This window comes from Protopterus annectens, chromosome 11.part0, assembly GCF_019279795.1.
Source record: "Protopterus annectens isolate FY-2018-M chromosome 11.part0, PAN1.0, whole genome shotgun sequence".
In the NCBI taxonomy this organism is placed as follows: Eukaryota; Metazoa; Chordata; order Ceratodontiformes; family Protopteridae; genus Protopterus; species Protopterus annectens.
Genome location: NC_056745.1, coordinates 1,551,202,633 through 1,551,208,632, shown reverse-complemented (window position 1 = coordinate 1,551,208,632; position 6,000 = coordinate 1,551,202,633).

Sequence of the window (6,000 nt, the reverse complement as noted above, 5' to 3'; positions counted from 1 at the left end):
TCTTTGTGAAGTGTACATGTCCTCTCAATGTTGGTGTTGATTTTCTCCAGGTACTCCAGTTTCCTACCACTTTCCAAAGACATGCAGTAAGTAGACTGGTGACTTCTAAACTGTCTGCAGGTGTACATGCATACGTGATAAGAGAAGAACAGCCTGGTAATCTACTTCCATTTTCTCACGTATCTAACAAACTCTGTGTGTGGTGATGGCTGTTAACAGTGTTACTAAAGAAGTCAGCTGTGACTCCTATGGATGGATGGAATCAACATACCAGCTAGCTGACCAAGACTCTGATTTTTTAATAATCCCAGTTCTTATTGTTTTAAACCATAAAACAGCATTATCAAAAGTAATTTGCAAAGATGTATTACAAATACTGGGATGGCTACACAGAGTTCTGATACTGATATGATAACATACACAAATATACACTTTAACATGAAAATTACTGACACTTTAACAAAGCAATATAGTACAAATAAACACAATATATTCAATGATGTGAAATAAAAATGTATTAATCTAGACATTCAAAATATCGAGCAAACTCCCTTGGGTTAAACAGCAGTATCTAAAGCAAGCGCAGAGTTCCTACTAAACACCACTGGTTGAGATTATGAGGTGTAGAACAGCAGCATAGATGAGATCATATACCATTAAATATGGTTTAAAGGATAAATAAACAGAATACTCACTTGAATTATTCATTTATAATTTATAAAACTGAGAAGTTTCCTTACATTATGAAATCCTCCTGAAAAGCATAAACTTTGTGAAAATTTCCAAAAAGTTAAAGCATTTTCATAAATTTGCAAAAAAAGCTTTAAAGAGATTTCTTACTCTTTTACTCAATGTATAACAACAAAATTGACCCAAAAGGAGGTTAAAGAAAGCAGATAACTAGATTAAACTGCATTGTATTATATAGGTACATGAAATAGACAGTTATATCAGTTACACTGTCTTTTGTTGTTAATAAAAGAATAGCTCACCAGACCGTTCAAGAAAACTTCCCAGAAATTGAAAGCTTTGACACACATCCAATAACTATTTCAGATGACGCACCAATAAAAACTAAGATACAAATGCAGTGTAATGAAGTGAAAACGAGGCACCTGCCTGTTAAAAACAGAGGAATTTAAGGAATGGGTAGTGCAATTATTCAAAAGTTATTAGGGAAGAGAGAAATTTCTTCAGAAGGGATAGCTAGTGGGGGATAAAATGAAAATAGAGGTTAAAAATAGGGTAGAAATAAAAGAGATAGAGATATGGTAAAAAGTACTAGGAATTGTTTAAAGAGGTTGACAAAGGTTAAAATGTTGTAGAATAAGAATTTCACAGCACAAGAAAAGGAGCAACTGCAGTGTGTTAAACCGAAAATAAGGGGGTATTAGAACAACATGTATGAGTTTACAAAAACTGCTGTTAAGAAACTATTTTTGATAACTCCAGAGCTGTAAAACTTTTAGCACAACTATGGCAACAGAAAGTAGAAGGGGCTGCTGCCAAACTAAGGGAGCCTATGACAAGAAAAATAATCGGAGATTCTTTATAGGTATTCAAGATATTTCTGAAATTTTATGAACATTTGTATAAAGCAGAGTAGAGTATAAACTAAGACAGAGCGCAACTGGAAATATTTATGGAAGACTTGATTATCCCAAAATTAGAGGAAGATAAGGCTCAACAACTAATAGTTAAGATTCACAAGGGATAATTGGCTAGGCTTGAAATGGCTTACAAGGGCAGTTAGCGTTGTACTAATCTATGAACTTAAAAGGAGCTGAGATAAAAACGGTGATGTATAATTAGTCAGCAGGGAAGCTTTCATAAACAGATGGTATTCCTGTGGAAGTTTGGAAGTTAAGAGGGAAGTAAGTGATAAAGATATGGAAAATTTTGTTTATGTAAAACTTGGGGAAGCACCAGCTTATTGCAAGAAAGCTGTGGTGGCTTTATTACCCAAAGAGGGTTAAGACCCTCCAGACCTAGCATCGCATAGACCCATTTCAGTTTTAAGCCATTATTATAAAGTGTCTATGTCTGTATCAGCTAAAAGAATGGCAAATGTGATGCCAAAAATTGGTAGATTTGGATCAATGTGGTGGTGGTGGGGGGCAAACATTTGACAACATTAATAGGACAATGTTGATTCAAAGAGAAACAGAATGTAAGAAAATACTGCTATTTTTGTTAAGTTTTGATGCAGAGAAAGCATCTGACGGAGTAAGCTGGGATTTTATGAGTAGGGCAATGGAATCATTTGCATTCTGTGATACAATAATAAGGTTAATTAGGAGTACATATGAAGGATCAGAGGCAAAGATTAAAGTGTAAGGGTTCCCCTAAAATGAGTTGTGTTTGATCACAGGAGCCAATGCTAAATGCTAACTTAAGAAGCATTTGAAACAAACTAGCTGAAGTCCAAGCATGGATAGCGCAGCAATCACCGGCTGTTGTTATAGTTACAGAAATATTGCTTAAACAAGATACAAAAGATGAGGAAATTTTCCCACTTGGATAATATGTCATCAGATCAGACAGAAAGATGTGTAGCAAAAAGTAGACTGAACTGCAATACATCCTAACCGTCTCTCAGTTAGTCACTACACACAACCTAATTTTAATTTTTAATTCAATTTTGAATCCTTAATTCTAAGGATGGCGCAGTGGTGCAGCCGTTGCGTTGTCGCCTCGCAGCAAAAGGTTCTGTGGATCGATTCTTGGCTGGGGTGCCTTCTGTGTGGAGTCTGCATGCCCTCCCTGTGTCCGTGTGGGTTTTCTCCGGGTACTCCAGTTTCCTTCCACATCACAAAGACATGCGTCTGGATTGTTTCTCCCTGGGCCTCCACTGAAAATTGGCTCTTTCCAAGTTGGACTTCCCCGGTAAACAAATGTTTAATAAATAAATGTTAAGTAAATAATCTACAAATCAAATAAATGCCACAGCACTCATCACTGCTCAAGCAATAGAACCCTTCTCTTCACAAACACATATTACTTGTCTCAAAATCTAATAATTCTGCAGGTGACTCTCTCTCTACTCCTGTGTATTCAAAATCTGCAACACCATCCCACTCACTCTAAATCAAACCTATAACCTCTTAACAACATCTGATAGACACATAGGCAAAGTTCATGCCACTCACCAGAGTAATGCCTCACCTCTTTAATACTCACTAATCCTCATCCTCCTAATACAATAAATATTCAGACATACACAAAATCATTCTTATGGGCATTATATTCTACCGTATTCTGGCTACCTGCCCTTTACCTACACATCCTCTGTAGCCACACAACCGTCTTCTCTTCCTCCTCCTTTAAACATTCTCTCCAATGAACCCCCTGTCAAACTTACTCCACTCTGCTCTTCCATCTGTTTAACTGCCATTCAGCTATACTTCACACTCTACTCTTCTATCTTAAACCTTAGTAGCCTGCCAGCTACTTAAAAGCATTATTTTGTATCTTATAAACTACTCTTTGTATCATTATTATCCCACCAAATCACTCATCTAAAAACACTATATATAAGCCTAAACCTAGAAACCAATGTTACTGGTTACAATAATTGATGACCAACTCAAATTCGACATCCATATCCAACACTGCAGCAAAAAAACTAACATGAAACTGGGTCTTATCTACAGGAATAAGAAATTTCGGTACTTACGTATTATCGCAACCACATTTCCAACCTGCGATAATTTGTTATGTTTTGGGGAAAGTATGTATGTTAACCTGCATAACCTGCAAAGGGTTATCCAAACTGTCTGTTATGTTGTCTCAAAATTATGTATGTTATCCAGAAAAGTGTTGTCTCAAGTGTTAAGCAGTATTCTGTGATATTGTTTATGGAAGTGGAAGAGGAATAATGGCCAAATTCTTCTTCGTGGGAGACGTGGTTGCGATAATACCTAAATTTCTTTCATAATTTGGGTTAGCTGGGTAAAATTTACTAGGCATAAGCATACTATAACAGTTGTTCTAGTTAAATAACATGCTTATAAACTCAATACATTTCTGTGAATTGTACAAGTTAAGAGTGCTTAAGGTTCACTGCATCAGCTTACTGAGTAAGTACACACTAGTTTTGAAATAACCTGAACGAACATCCATAAGTCGTCAGACTTTTGCACAATCTTAAACAAAATGCCACTACTTTCAGCAAGCATATTCAGGTTAACTAAATTATCTCCCTTGAAAAATATGGGCAAAGTTAAACTGTTTTCTCCTGCAGTAAACTTCAGGGCCATCTCTGGTCAAATATCGAGTTTATTCTTAAGACATAGTGCCTTCCGTCGCCTGAAAGGGTTGTCTAAAGTGTTTATGCTGTAGCAAAAGTACGTATGATACCTGAAAAGGGTTTTCTAAAGTGTTTAGTATTCTATGACGTTGTTTATAACATTGGAAGAGGAATAACAGCCAAATTCCTGTTCGTGGGAAATGTGGTTGTGATAATAAGCAAGTACTGAAATTTCTTGTTCCGAACTCCAAACCCACCCTTGCTCTAGCCTATCTCCATCCATGTCTCCTCTACGCCTCCCCTATCCTAACTCATCTCCAGTCAAACCTTCTTTCCAAACTAGAACAAGCTTACAATAAAATAGCTAGATTTGCTAGTAACCAACCTTATAAATCCCATCATTGCCTTGCCATGAAAGAGCTTCAATGGCTAGAATTCCCCCAGCTCTTACTACTTGCCCAGCTTCAGCTGACACACTCCCTACTCAACAAATCGCTAGCCTATCCATCACTCTCTACCTTAGTATCCCCTTATACCCCAACCCGGTCTCTTCGTAGTTCCGACTAGCACCTTCTAGACATCTATAAACGCAAAGACAATTATGGTAAACTCTTCTATAAACACTGTGTGTCCCTTATGTGAATTATGTTACCACCTCACATTTGTAGCATCACTAGTTCCAGCTGCTTTAAAACCGAAGTCAAACACTACTTTCTGAACTAAAAAGCCTGTCCTTGCCTAAATCCTCCACAATCTGTATTTTCTTTTCTTTTTCTTTTCACTACCTGTCTTCATCTAATAATTCAATGACTAATCTGCTCACGAGACAATACTAAATTATACAGCTTGGGAAAGATATGTCATTATTGTAAATACTTAAATGTACTAGTTGTATTTACTTCATTTTATTTTATTTTTATTACAGTTATTCGTTTCACCTTTGCTTATGTTGTATTGCTGCACTCTTTTCCTTGTGTTTTGTATTATGTTTGTATTGCTGGAGCTTTTCTCCTCGGGTCTCCATTGAAAACGGGCCATTGGCTTAGATGGACTAACCCAGTTAACAAATGTTAAATAAATAAATAATAATGGGGGATTTACTGTAGTTGCTCAGCTCATTTGCAGTGTATTGTTCACACATCTTAATTTCTTCTTTGTTGTTGCTGATTATTTAAGGTATTTTAGCTAGGCTTCTAATATGTACAAAGTAAACATCTTTTTCTTTACTGCAGTACTATTCTTAATGTTCAAGACATTTTAGTTTCTCTTTTGGTCTAATAGTTAAGACTACCCACCCAGTGCTTTAAAGTGCACTTTTTGTCTTCTAACCATTAACTGATTGTTGTTTGCAATGTTTTCATTAGAATTGTATTTCTTGCTTACTGTAACCTTTTGTAAACTAATAATATGTATTTTGTGTGGAGCTTTTCTCCCTGAGCATCCAATGGCAGTGGGCCTTGTAACCAAACAGTCTATTGTGGCAAACAGATGATAATTAAATTGTGCACACAACAATAAATTAATACAAAGTAATTATCAATGTGCAAGTAATTGCAGTTCAACATATGGCAGAAGAGTTGCAGATAAGACAATAATGGATAATGTTATTTGGGGACTTTTCTGTTATCGGCGCAACACCTTCAAAGCGGTTGCTGAGCTCCGATACTACTCTATTTACATGAATTTCAGCTGTTCATCTTTTAGGTGTTTATGTTAATATGTCTCAAAAATGTAGAAGTCACATCTTTCCT